General features: G+C 36.3%; 1 protein-coding gene across 5 annotated transcripts in view; it reads right to left on the bottom strand.

Annotated features, from left to right (window-relative positions):
* Prkn (parkin RBR E3 ubiquitin protein ligase) overlaps positions 1-15,554 on the bottom strand; it is a 1,215,691-nt gene that overhangs the window by 1,136,533 nt on the left and 63,604 nt on the right. The window lies entirely within an intron of this gene.

Genomic DNA, 15,554 nt, shown 5'->3' with positions numbered 1-15,554 from the left:
TTCCACTCAAAATGTTTTTAAATTGTCAAATTCTGTAAATATTCATATAGACATTCTTTATCTATCCATGTGTTCCTCATGAGTGTGATTAAAGGCAACAGATAGAATTTTAGATTTAAATTTATTTTCCCACAAGTCTTTGAAGATATTGTTTCAAGTGTTGCTGCTGAGAAATCTGATGCTTTCTGATTTTCATTACATCATAGAATATAGTTTATGATCTTTGGAAGCTTTTTAGCAACTTCTCTATCATGAGAACTTTGAAATTTTACCAAGATATGTCCACCTGCCCTTCAGGTTTATTCATCCTCCTTGCCAGTTTGACAGCTGAAGGTGGTGATTTGAAGGCAATCATGCAACTCAGTGTGTGCATGTCCCTGCCGGGGTGCTCTTGGTGTGCTTTGGTGTAAAGGACAAACACAACTGAGACGAAGCTTGAAAAGATGCACAAATTAAAAGCTTTGTTCTTGCTGCTCCTGTGGATCTGCTGCCAACAGAACAAGTTGACAAAATCAGGACAGAGAGGTCCATTCCTCAGTCACAGGTGTCAAATCAGCCTGAGCCCTGTGAAAGAGTCCACTCAATCCTGCACTGAACAGTGAGGAGACTGGTGAGAGGTTCCAACCAGCCACAGCAGACACAGAACCTAAGGGAAGCATGTTGTTAAAGACACCAAGGTTTGAAGTTATTTGTTCATAATAGTTAAATAATAGAGATCCCCCCTCTCTCTCCGTGTGTGTGTGTGTGTGTGTGTGTGTGTGTGTGTGTGTGTGTGTTCGTGTATATGTGGGTGCACATGAGGAACAGAGGTCAACCTGTGCTGTCATCCTTCCTCAAGTACTATCCACTTTACTTCATTAAAACCGGGCTTTATCGCTGGCTTGGAACATGGACTTGCCAATTAGGCTAGGATGGCAGGTCTCCAACACCCAAGGACTTACCTGTCTCCATTCTCCCCACCCCCAGTAGCAGGATCACAAGCTCCTGCCATTATGCCCAACACTTTTTAAATGAGCTTTGGGGAATCAATGAGTCCTCATGCTTCCAGGGCAAGCACTTTTATGGACTGAGCTCTCCCCCAACACTAAAGATCCCTCCAGGAGTCTGTATTAAACTACATTTTCTCCATTTTACTCTCTTAATTTTTGTACTAATCAGATGTTGAATCCACTGACTCTATTTTCAACTGCCTTTTAACTGTTTTATTTTCCAGTATTTTTGTTTTTCTCTTTAAGTATTGGGAGTTAGTCTTCAAATAATTTGAAGATAAAAATAAGTTAGACTAAAATAATGTCCCTTCTGTGTTTCAGTTGGGGTAAGAAATTTCTACTTCAGTAATCATACTTTTAATTTCCTAGAAATTTCTTGTTCTGATTGCTTCTTTTCATGATAGTCTTTTGTAGCTATTATATCCTTTCACATCCTGCCAAGGGTACCAATTAAAATCTTTGAAGTTCTCTAGTGTTCCATCAATCATATTTAAATCATTATCTTTCAGTTACACTTTTTGTACATCTATGCATAGTTTTAGATTTTTAGCAATTCTTGAATCTGACAATCCTGTGTACATTTTAAATGAACAAAACGATGTCAATTAGCATAGTTACTTCAGATTGTTTCATTTACACTCTGCAAGATACTGAAAAGGGTTTCTTCCTGTTGCACATAATAGCTCACAGCAGCTGTGGCTGCCTGCAAGATGTAGCCAGTTAAATCCAAGCACGGAAGGGAGAGCAGCGCACAATCCCCACTCCTCACTAAGGAGCGTGAGACAGTTGGTTGGGGATGCTGAGGCAGAGAGATTCAGTTTTCTCTAAGGGTGCAGCCCCTGGAAGGGCAGCCGTGCTGCAGTGGATAGCCCTAAATGCATAACTATATGGGCAGCATGCATTGGATTCTGTGGTTTATTTAAAAAGAGAAGACATAAAGTCAGGAAGTTGGGAGGAGGTAAAAAGGTGGGGAGTGATCTAAGACAGTATCATGTAGGGATACTCCAATTTAGAATATACTCAGTGGAATAATTTAAAATAAATAGAGAGGAAAACTGTGGTCTAAGAAGATAAAAATCAAAGAGCAAGTCTTCTCAGAAGAGAATGAAACTCCAAACAGAATGTCCACAGACATGAGTCCAGCCTTAAGGAAGTAGGATAAGATGGCGCAAGGCCAAAAGTAAGACATGAGGACTATAAAAGACCTAAGATTCAGCAACAAGGAAGTCACCAGGGAAGACAGAGTTTGGTGGGATTCAGAAACAAGAACAGATGGCAGTTAAGGCAGAGAGCGAACGTTACTCCTTTTGGACCATGTTTTTCCTTACACGTAGCCCTATAGCCAACTATTTCCCTTTTACCCCAACTCCACCTACCACTCTCCTTCATTCTGCCAGACACCTTTGTTTCTGTTTTCATGTCATATGTACACACATGATTTTGTGTGTCTTCTTCTGAAAGATCTGCTTATGGAGACACAGAAGAAGTGAGGACCATTCACTACAGACCAGGAAGAATTAAAAAGTAAGACAGAGAAGTCTGCAACAGAAATCAGTAGACTAAAGGTGATACTCATGAGGCAAGAAGGAATAATCCTAGAGATGGTGGAGGGTTACTATCGTACAGGAACACTCAGTATGTCCTCTGTGACCACTCGGGGTGTCAGCTGTCCTGACATGTTCACAGGCACGCAGTGATTAGCTGAGGATCACATACAAGTGGGCATTGTTATCCCAGATCTATAATTTGGACATGATAGAGAACCTCCCTGTAAAGCAGGAGGCAAAGCCATTTGTCCCAGTGGAATTTGCAGCTGTGTATAAATGGCAAGACCCTTTATTGTGTGAGAAAGTGATTCCTAGTAGATGAGAAATAAATATTCAAGTGTTCAGCAATTACTTTATATAAATGTTAAGTTAGAATAATTTTAATTTTAAGCACAGCTCAACTATTTTAAAAGAACTGGTTCAATTATCTTATATAAAAGGTACAATGGATGCTTTAATAATAAAGCCTTTAATTTTTCAGAAGAGACAGGAATATGTTTCAAACTGACATTACTTCATCCATCCTCTGATGTTTAACATAGTGAAGGCATTTCTAAGGGACAGGTGTAACTAAACTATGTCTCCTAGTATGTTACAAGTAGTCTACTATGAAAAAAAACAGGGTGTTAGAAATCATTATCAAGTCAGTTCTTCAAAATTAATTATATCAGGACCAATCTGGATAATGATTCACTAATGAAGGGGAACAAAGGAATAATTTGACATTTCATTTCAGCACTTTCTACTGCTCCACAGAGATTAAAAAAATATATGGTTGGCTAACGTCTTTTACCTAAAGGTTAAAACATGGTCTAAATAATCTCAAGAATATATACAAATTATATATTATATAAATTATATATAATAAACATAATAAATATATAAGTATATATTTACAAATTACATGTTAGTTGAGTTCAGAATGCATTGAGTAAATCACTGAGTAAATTCAGGAAAGGTCCAAGTTGACATTTATGTGTTAATTTCCCACAAACCCCTGCATAGGTCTTCCGGCTGCTACTTATTATTAACTGCATCATGTTTTCTCAGATATTTTGTTCCTCTTTTCATGCATTTTGTTTAACAATGAATATTCATATTTAATAGAATCTATTTTAAACGATTGGGTCTTCAACACACATACTTGAAGGAATAATGCCTCACATTTACATTCATTTTAACTACCTGACAGCATTTTCATAAGATTCTAATACTACAATTTTATTTCAATCAATGTTTTAAAATTCTTCATTAAAGTCCAGCAATCTGAAGTATGAAATGCAGTGGACAGGCATTAAGCATTGTAACAGTTTCTGGTACAGAGATCAATTAGCTCTTTTAAAAAAATCTATTTCATACAAGCCACATCTAATGGAGCACATATGCTTTAAGCAGTATTAGAAAATGGTATTAATTCTGTCATATAAAACTGGAGAGAGGGGGTTCAATCAGTAAAGCGCTTGTCTTATAAGCACAACACCTCAAATTGATTACCAGGACACATTAAAAAAAAAAAGTGTCCTCATGTGTGTTTGTCGTTCTAGCACTGAGGAGGTGGAGGTGGGTATGGGTGGATCCCTGGCCTTCTTGACATGTTCCAGACAAACAAGAGATGGGGGAGGGGTGGGAAAAAAGTGGCTGGTATCAAAGGAACATAACCCAAGGTTGTCCTTTGCCTTCATACACCTGCACACACATGTGCATCTACATACATATACACAAAGAAATTTAGAAAAGCTATTATACTTCTGAAGTACAAGCAGCTAATTATTTTAAATTACATAAAATTGAAAATGAAGTAAATAAACCTAAAAGAATGCTGACCTCTAGCCATTATTCCACATGTAAATTCCCTAAGCACAGTGCAACGTCCTAGAATGCCAGGACAACAAACCAATTCCATCACATGCAACAGCCATGCACAATAGTCTCCCAACTAGGCGCAGAGAACGTTTGCTGGAATTAAAGATCCATACAATTCAGTCAGATAAGTGCCATATTCTCATGTAGACATTAATTTGTCACCTCAGTCACTTAGTAATAGTAGATAAAAAGCCAAAAAATGTACTGATGCTATAAAATAATTACTTGGTATGTGAAAGGCCCTTTTAACAACTGACTATAAATTATTCCTTCATTTTTTAACTGTCCAAAGGTAGCAGGTTTAATACTTCAGCAAGGCAAGTATCAATTCCTTTGATTTCCCAGTCTACTCAAACTGCTAATGGATCTCAGTAATTAAAATTCTCTTACAAGAATCCCAAATCTGAGCATCTCCTCCAACATTAACCTCTATGGTTGAGTCTACAGAGCACATTGGATGTGGCAGAGGTGATCATTATCTAAATAGTTCTTATAACCTGACTTCTGTCTAGGGAAGGGCAGGCTACAGAAGTGCAGATTTCTGTGTCTAGTACAGATGTCCACTGTTGCTCTTGCATGTAGCATTGATATTCAGAGTCAAATGCGTCTACTTATAATATTGTTTCTTTTATACTAAATTACCTTGGTTTCTACCATCATTTTAGTAAGATATTAACCTACTGTGTTCATGATAGTCTTAACAATTGTACTTTCAATTAGGTCCCCAAATTTATGATTTGAATCAAGAATAAAATACTTTCCTACCAGAGCTGCTAGGTTGTAATATAATTAAACATAATTAACAATGAATAGAAATCAAATTTAGTCTGAAAATAGAGTTTTATAAAATCATCTGTCTACAATTTGAAAGGAATTTGGCCAAATTGACTAGTACAATTTAGGGAATTATAGTTACTTGTCCTTGAGCCCTTCTGGTAGAATTGACTTTTCCAACCTTCCACTCAAATACAACAGGCCTCATAATATCAATGAACCTATTTATTTGAAAAGCACAGTGGTCTGCTATATACAATGTTTCTAGAACCAAGTAAAACCTTAGATCGAGTCATCATGATAGGATTTAGTTATATGTCAGGCCACCCAAAAAGGACTTTCATTTAGTCCATATAAAGCTGTAGGTCAGTCTGTAAATTTAATGCCAAAATGAAACTGTAACTATCAACAATCACAGAGAACCTATTATCTTTACTGCCTCTGTTATGGAACTAGCCTTGCCAGCAAGAGTCAGCAAAACATTCCTAAGAGTTATAAAATTCAAAACAGCAGGAAGAGATAAAATTCTACAAGAGCCCCCTGCATGCAGCTGACAGGAGTGAGAGCTAAACACACAGGACTTCAGCCAGAGGAGGACCAGGGCTTGGCTCTGACTTTCAACTTCCAGTCCTTCATTTGATCTACTTAGAAGAGATTTGCTAACCTTGACCCCATAGTTAGACACTCTGCTTTCCCTAGGAACGCTCTATATAAAAGAATTAGAGGAGGGTCCTTCAACTGAAACTTTAAAATGTAGCAAACTCAATAAACACAGTTATTTATTAGGTAAAGATAAACTTGTTTTTCACTAGTTCTAGAGCTCCCTCATTCTTTAAGTTTTATTTTATGTATATGTATACAGTGTATATACATATTCATATGGGTGTTTGCACTGGTGTGTGGAGGTGTGCATGAATGTGTGCACATGTAGGGGAAGAGGACAATATCCAGTCTCTTCCTTGATTTCTCCCTAACTTATCTTTTAAAAAAGGGTCTTCCCATGAATGTACAGCTCACTGGCTTGTGAGTTTAGCCTGTCACTGAATTTGGAGGGTTCTGATGTCTCCAGCACTCTCAACCCCACCCTCTAGCCACCATGCCACTTTTTACATGAGTACTGAGTCATTTTCAGAACTTGTTTTAAAAGACACAAATTTAAGCCACTTGCTCTTGAATTTACTTGTTCTTCATGCATCTAGTTCCAATTAAATTTGTGGGAATGTAAAAGGTTTCTGTACAAAACTAGACCCTTGAAGGACTGAAATGCACTGAGTGGTCAAATGATGGTTTGGAGAAAACATGTCTTTGAAAGCAGATCGTATCCCTGTAGACTCCTTTACAGTTCTGTCCTTGTGCTCTAACACAAAGTTCCATCTCAACTTGTCAAACAGATGCAGGCTTCCTGTTTGTAAGGAGTTCCACATACATCTTTTGTTACCTTCACACCTAACTGTGAAAGAAAATAATGCTACCCCAGAATATGTTAAGACTCTCTCACTGTTAAGAGATACAATATGCCTACTTTTTGGGTTGGTCAACATGAAGAATTCTGCTTCAGTGAGCCCAAAAGAATTCTTCTCTAGCTTTCCATGCTTGTTCTTCATGAACTCATTAGGAAGGGTCTGGTCTGATAGCTCCTCATTAGTTCTTTGTTCGATTTTCTGATTTTTGCCTTCTTTTCCACAGAAGCACACAGTTATGAAACAGTAACACAAATTTCAGGCTCTCTAAATTTTAATTCTCAGGCATGATGCCTACCCTCTTCCCAACCATCCTATTATTTCACTAGGTATGGAGTAACAGCCACCATTCTAGCTCGGTCTTTCTTCTTACTTTGTAGTCACACTGATGTCAACTAAATTGTTCTGAAATCTTGAGCCTGGAATTATTCCATAAAGGCTTTCATGGTGCTCCAAACTCTGCAGGACAAAGCACCAGTACCTTGGTTGCTATTCTAGGGCCTTCTAGAACTGCTGCAAACCCTGCCTTTTATATGCACTCATGCTTTTGATTTTGACCACTAAAGTAGTCAAGTTTGATGCAAGTACTGTATGTCTTCTGGCTTCATGCTGCCAAGAATATTCTTAAATAAGAAAAAGTTTTATTAGGAATTAATCTTCTAAAACAAACTTTCTTGCCCCTAATGTATACTCAGGATCAACATCAGTAAATGTCTCTAGTTGTTCAGGCCTGCTGCAGTATAATCCTCAAAAATGTAAAATCTTGACTCCTATGTAAATAGTGAACATGTATCAGAGCTTTGACATGCTCAGTAATCATGAGGGAATGAATTAGACCTGAAAACTAGTTAAAGTAAAAAACGAAGAGCTAAGTGCTTTAAAAGCATTATAAAAAGTAATTTGGGGAGGTGATTGCTGACTTAGATATGAAATGGTTTAAAGCTTAATAGCACAATAAATCATAATCTTTATATTATCTTTTCTGCCAGCAGAAATTATATGTACCTTACTAGATTAAAAAAAGCCATGTTAATCTGTTATTGTACAAAGTTTTATAAGCCAACAAACAGAAAATCAAAGGGGAAAAATCTTACTGAATATAGGAATACTGAGTATTCTCTGTCTATTTTCATGTTTCACAAAATTCTTCTGATATTCTCATCCTTTATAATTATAAAATATATCCAAAGATTTTCTTTAAAACAAAGGCTTGCTTTACATTTTCTCTAATTAACCACAGAGATGCAGTGTTCCAATTCAACACACAAGCTTTGATCTTACAGTATCAGACAGCTATAAATAGCTAAAAGTGATCTTTATGGATTTTTCATCAGAAATCCTAGGTTAGTTCTTTAAATCTCTGGTTAGAAGTGCAAGCCCAAGACACATTTTCCAACACACTCCATCTTCACCACATTTGAGCAAGGCCTCTCTTTTTATGGCCTCCATGTTTCAACAGGACTCTAATGTGCTAGAAAACCATGCCATCTATGAAGTTGGTACTCTTGGCTTCTGAGGAGGATTTTATAGAATGAATCCACATATAGTCTTAACTGCAGGCTTCCAAGTAAGCACCTTGTCTTTTAGAATGAGCTTTTTGTAACTGATTAAACAAGAGTCATTCTTAGATGTGACACTGATTGTGCTATTGATTTTTCTAAATTATTCTAGGAAAATTCAAGATTCTTAAAGTCATTTTATTTTATTTTATTATTGTCTCCTAGAAACCTGTTTGTTTTCTAATGAGAGACAGAAAGTGGGTGGATCTGGATGGGGGTGAGATGAGGAAGGACTGGGAGGGGTACAGAGAGGGGAAACTATAATCAGGATATACAAGAAAAAAAAAAAAAGAATCTTCCTGAATTTTATCTCCATTACTATATTGCCTAGTGAAGTCACAATCTAATGAAATATTTGTTTCTGAACTGTAAGGGATCCTGAGAATCAAACACTATCAAAAAACCACTTCATTTCAGTTGACCTGGCCCTACTGACACTTAGAGAAGGAAGAGGAAGGGTGGCTTAAGTGACCACTGAGGACCGCACAGCCAGGCAGCACTAACATTATCAAACACGACCCACAGTTTAATATTAATTCAAATTTTGAAATTACCTTAGATATTGTAAATTTGCTTAAGTAGAAGATGAAAAATTATTACTGGTTGAAAATCATTGGTCAAATGATTTATTTTTTGGCAATATTTCCTAGTCTCAAACATTATTAAAGATTAATGTTATTTTATTATTATGCCAAAATAAATAATTAAAAATACAGACCAAGTGTTTATTTCAAGGAAAATAAATTTCATAGAAACTATAAATTGGAGTTAAATTGAAATTTTAGTGCACTTTATGAAACATATAATGCTAGGAAAACTTTAGAAAAAATTTTTAAATGCTCAAACACAAATCTACTGTATAGGCAGACCAAAAAAAAGTTCAAGAAATCCACATCAATTTTAAACTGTCATACAGCAATTGGTTTTGTTTGATTATAATCTAGAGACAATTTATGAATGTTATGTAGAAGTCTCTAGACATTTCAACCTTTCCCATGGGAAGTGCTGGGAATGGGAAGTGTGTGCATTCTCCTCTGTTCTATCTTCTTATTAAAACGTGTTTATGGGACCTGAATTCTAGGTACATTTACATTTGACTACTCATGTTAAATTATTAAATATATTGTAAGATATACTTATCTTCCTTATTACTCCTTGAATTTTGGTCCTAGTAATTAAAGTGGAAAGCATAAAACTTTTAAAATCCATGTTCATGGATATTATAATCCATATATATTCTTCAGTGGTCTTATATCCTCAAATTACTAAAACAAATTATCATATGTAAATTGTGTTTATTGGAAGTTTTAAGACTTTAGATTAATCTCTAAGACTGTGGTAGACCTAAACTATTCTTTTCACAGAAACCACTAAAAAAGAAATGTTTTAAAACTGCAACTGTACACAATCAAGATGAACCTTTGAATTGTCCTATCTTTCTAATACATTTTCTTTTAAATGGTCAGGAATAGTAATACAGGCCTGTGATCCCAGGGACTCAGGAAGCTGAGGCAGAAAATCAGCAACAGTTGCCCTTCACCACCATCACCACCACAGTGGGCAAGATCACAAAAACAAAAAAACACAAAAGCTAGTGGCCTTACCCATTAGCTGTCTACAATATGCAAATATATGCTTGTGTCTATGTATATACACCCACATGCATGCATACACACACATACACACACAAAAAAAAATAAGAACTTAATCACATTCTGATGTCACCAGAGTTTGGTAATCTTAACCAAGAGCAACAGCAACATTACTTTTTTGGTCTAAACTAGAAAGACAATCATTCTGCTTCCTTCTGATCATAATTACAGACCTCATTATAAACCTAGTCTCCTGAAAACAGAGGAAGTTAAAAAAAATCTATCAACATTACTCTTGACTGCATTTGACATTCATCTTTATACTGAAGAGCATGTGTGTGAGTGTTCACACACACAAATGTTCACCCTCTACCCACCAAAGTGTTTTAGACTTCAGAAAAGGGCTCACACTATTCTCTTCTTCAGTTCATCATGTTACCAGGTGCTTTCTCAATTATCACATCGTGAACAAGAAAGTACTGATTGAGGAAGACACATTAATCTAAAACAACCTCAGTACAGAATTGGTAATTATTCTTAGTCACTGACTTCATAATCACAGACATTAACTCTTGGAAATGAGCTTTTGGAGGATGGCTTTTTAAAAAACTATCATGTTTACATTGACAAGTCCCTGAGTGTGTGTACACACACACACACACACATATACCTGTGGGAAGAACAAGAAAAATAAGCACTCCAGTGTCATACAAATAGAGTTAAAGAGTTTCTCCACTCAAGCAAAGTGCCCATGCAGAGTCTGAATAAAATTCTATTACAATAACAAAAAAATAATATTTCTAAACTGACTTTTTAAAAAACTGCAGTTTTCACTAATTAACTACTAACAGAAGATATCTGTGACTCATCTCTTTTCCTAAAATTTCATATTCACAACACAGAGTACAAGCTTCTTTTTTTTAATTATGTAAGCGATATTTTATATTGGGATCTCAACTTGGACACTATAAGCATTCCAGGCTAGAGAATTCTTGGTTTTGCGGCTGACCTGTGGACTGGTTCTTAGTCGCCTTGCTGATTTCTACCCACAAGAGCAGCAGCACCCTCCCTCACTGCATCAAAAACATCTCCAGATACTACCTATGTCTTCTAGGAAAAAAACCAGGCCTGGTATAAAGCAACTTATTTGGCTTACAAGTTTCAGTCCATCTTTCAGGTAACCCAAGGCAGGAGGTCAAGTAGGAAATCAGAGGCCGAAAGGGAAGCAGAGAGCATGCAGCAGCGCTGCTCTCCAGCTTGTTTCCAGGCTCACATTCAGCCACCCATCTTGTACAGCCCAAGTCAGCCTGCTTAGGGATGGAACTGCCCACAGTGGACAGGCTCTTCCACATCAATTATTAAGCAAGACATTTCCCTGCAGATATGCCCCAAAGTCAATCTGATGGAGATAATCAATAGTTCAACTGAGGCTCATTCTTCCCAAGTACGTCAAGTCAACAACCAAGATTAGCCAGCACACATTATTTATGGTTACCACACATACCAGAATCCTATTCAAATGACTAAGAAGTAGCTTTTTGTTGAGAGCATTAAAAATGTCTAAATGACTTTAAGAACTTTACATTTTCATCACTAACCTGAACAACAATTTTAAATACAAGACAATGAAACAGACACTTCAGAGATGCATGATTTAACATTTTCATTGCTTCTGGAATTGTTTCCTTTAGAGATTATATGCAATAATTCAAAGGCAAAAACAAAATTCTTAGCAATCAATGTTTGAAGATATTTCATGATAAATTGTGACAAATGATTTTAAGAGAAGTCTGAGATTCTTGCTCTACAGAATTCCAACTATAGAACTAAAAAGGGGTTTAAAATCAATTACAACATATGCATACACAGTTCATAATAAAGGGATTACAGACAAACTCAAAGCAATGTTGACCACCTCTGCATATGTTTCCTTTAAAGTATCTTCTGGAGGAGATATGTCAACATAAATGTTAACATTCATTAAAGAGAAACTAACTTTTAGTGTCTATTAAGCACATGAATATTTTCCATACAAAACAATGATCTGGTCTTTTAATAGTTAAGATTTTTTAGTCAATTTTACATTATGCCAATGTAAATATAAATAATTAGAAAATGCTATTGATCTTTTAGTGGGATAAATTTGAAAGTTGTATCTTAAATTCATTGAAAACATTCCACAACTTAAAAATACAAAATATTATTAATGACTTTGGCATGCTTGTCTACAATGTACTTGTCTGTACTTAAATAGCTGATTATATTTTTACTGACTAGAAGTATGGGTAGTATCTGCCATGATTTTGACAAGGAAAAAATAATCACAGACTGATGTGTGAGTGTTCAGAAATTTCCTTAGTGGCCTCTTTCTAAGTGGTTGCACCCCAACATTTTCAAACTAAAAAGGGACTTTGTCTCCAACCCTACTCAGCAGCATAGACTAAATATCACACAAATGGCATATCTGCTTTACTTCTTAAGAATTTATTGCAAGAAAAAATATACTACTTAATAGCAAATACAGAAAAATATACTTTTCTCCTTAGCCTTTATAAATGTTCACATATAAACTTGAGTAAGTTGCAGCAGTCTGAGAATTACTTTAATTTTATGGTTATAATTCGAAAAAAGGAATTACAAAAAGGCCCTTTGGAATTCAATCATAGAAAAGAAAGATTCAATTACTTAGCAGGTCTTTGGAGCTGTGAGATAGATATACAGAAAATGAGAAGCAGACTTGGGTCATCATTAATTGTAATCCCATATGGCATTTCCCCTCCAAACTTCTGCTACAATCCATTTGCATAGAATATGAGCTACAAACCAATAATTACAAACACACATACACCCACAAATGAGAGATAACTATGCTGAGTGAAATGTACGCTGACTTTTAATTATTCATTAATGGTAATTTAGGATATTAGTGGCATGACACAATATTCTCCTCAGGGTCCTTGTACACTAGGATTTTACCTTACAGATGAAAATTTAGCTATAAAAAACACATGTTAGGACTGTACTAAATAAATTCATCTTGATTAGGTTAGGGTTCAATACCAGCCTGTATTTTTCTAAATTCTAAGGCATTCAAGAATTCAGTGCCACAGAACAGATTGTATACCCCAGACTAGTGCCCAATACGTAGTTAGCATTCACTAATGATTGCTATTTATAAACAGTTACCCTCCTGGCGACTTTTCAGCTATGTGTGCATGTAGTTAATTTAGTAATGTGAACTAATTCAGACTACATAGAAATACAGAGGCACTGGGTAGTTTTCAATTCAATAGGCATTCATGAAAAATTGTAAAATGAGTTTCAAGATCCTTGTTCATTTATACCACTAGGCAGTGACTACCAACTGATAGCTGTAGGCAGCAAGATACAAGTTATATGTCATTTTCGGAGATATGACCTTGTCTTCCTTCAGAAATTTAAATCCCATTGAATGGCTTCATCACCCCATCCATTATTTAAACCAAGAGCTAAGTGTTACCCTTAGAAATTCCACATGCATTCAATACTCAGTTGGATAACTAAATTGCCTTTCCTAATATCAAGCCGATCCACGAGATCTGTCTTCATCACCAGGGCATGGATCCTAATCTTCAATTGCCTCCTCCCATCTTTTCTTCCCTTTATAGTATCTGTTCCTCACAGCAAGTGGAGCATCAGGTCTGAAGGACACATCTGATCTAATGCCCACCACCATCCCAATAAAACCCAACATTTCTGTCCTACTGTGTGTTTCTGTTGATATTATAAAACACGGATCAAAAGCAACTTGAGGAGGAAAATGTTTATTTGGCTTAGGATCATAGTCCATCACTGAAAAAAAGCCAGGGCAGGAACTCAAACAGAATGGGACTGAAGCAGAGGCCATGGAGGAATGTTGATTACTGGCTTGCTCCTGATGGCTTATTCAACTTGCTTTCCTATAAAACTCAGGACCACCTGTCCAGTCAGTGGTAGCACTACCCACAGTGGACTCAGCTCCCTCATCTTAATCACTAAATAGTAAAATGCCCCCACAGACTTGCCCACAGCTCAATCTGATGGAAGTAATTTCTCAGTTGAGGTTTCCTCTTCCCAAGTGACACCAATTTGTATCAAGCTGACAAAGACTACCCTTCAGTAACCTTACCTTCCTCTTTATCTCTAACAGAGGATTTGATTCTCAGTAAAACCTGGTGTCTGAGGCATACTTTCTGTCTTTCCTCTCTAGCAAGCCAGACAGACTCCTTTCCATCCTAGGCACTCATCCTTCAAGAACCACCCCAGCACAGAGCTGTGAGCAGGCTCTGCCCTGCCGTTTCTGCTTTATTTAACATGTACTTTCTACCATACTTGTGATAGTACCATCATTATAAAAAATTCTATTTCTAATTTAATAGAGATATGCTTGTTGTATATGATACTCTGATCATATGATCCCATGTACTTTCCCTGCTTTATAAATAAAGTACAATTTTGATGCATAAATAAGTATATGGGTATGATCAAAATTTCCAGATCTATATTAGTAAAATTAAATGAATTTACATCAGTTTCTGATCAATAATATTTCTGATAGCATTCATTTACCAATTCAAGTAATTATTAACATTAAAACACACAGGAGAATACACAAAAAGAGCCAGTTCATTGAAGTTTACCAGATAAGACCAAAGAAATGCACTTCATATAACCACAAAAGAGGATGCTTAACAGAACCTTGGGCCTGAAGTGTCTCTTCTTTCTTATTCTCAGTGTTAGCTCATTTTCCATGATTTATTTACATTTTAAGTTTACAGTATAAAAGTGAAACTGGGTATTGAAGTAAGCAATGGTACCAGAGAACTTGACAGTTTCATTTTATTTTCTTAACATAGTTTTCTAGATTCATATGAATAAAAAATGCATTAAAGATAATTTTCTACATACTCTACAGAATTACAAAGTATAAAGCTTTTAAGTCACTGGTAATTATTGGATTTAAGGAGAATTTCATGCAGATGACCCTTCCGATGACACATATAGTCTATCTATAGAACCCATCTTTATGGAAGAAGTAACATGTACTTTGAAAAGAGTTTCAATGCAATTATGCCTTAAGCTTTATTGTTCACAGAGGACTGTGTTACACTTGGATACTTTTTTTCCTAATTGTACTGTACTTAAATATGCCTAAAGTAAACTGATTGAGGTCAGACTTTCAAAGTTTGAACAAACACTGGCTATTGAGTCATGTTGAACCAGACTTCCTTCTTGCCACATGCTGATTGACACTGTGCTGGCTGTAATGTTTGCAGAGACTCCCACACTATCAGGTGTATGCCAGGATTAGCCATCTAATACCAATGCCTAGAACTTTCCTGGAAGCATTCAGGTCAAGCAAGCTTTCTTCCATTACTACTTATTTAACTGAAGTATGCTAGTCAGATTTTTGTTACAATGACACACTGCCTGAGAGAAACTACATAATAGGAGGAAGATTGCTTCTCACTCATGATTTCAGGGGCTTCAGTGCATGGTCTACAGCTTCTGTTGTTGTGGGACTTAAGTGAAGCTGCAACGCCATGGTTGGAAGAGGAGGGTAGTGGAAGGTGCTCATTTTACAGCAGCTAGGCAGGAGAGAGAAGAGAGGAAAAGATATACACTTGAAAGGTGCATCCCTCAGTGACTCATTTTCTCCAATTAGGCCACAGCTCCTAATAGCCATTCAGCTCTGAACTCATTAACTGATTAACCCACCCAGGCAGTTAGCATCCTCATGACTCAGTCACCT

This window comes from Peromyscus californicus, unplaced genomic scaffold (genome assembly GCF_007827085.1).
Source record: "Peromyscus californicus insignis strain IS unplaced genomic scaffold, ASM782708v3 Scaffold_22__1_contigs__length_63687245, whole genome shotgun sequence".
NCBI classification, from domain to species: Eukaryota; Metazoa; Chordata; class Mammalia; order Rodentia; family Cricetidae; genus Peromyscus; species Peromyscus californicus.
Note: the sequence above shows the minus strand (reverse complement) of the source record. Positions and strands in the feature narration are given on the sequence as shown.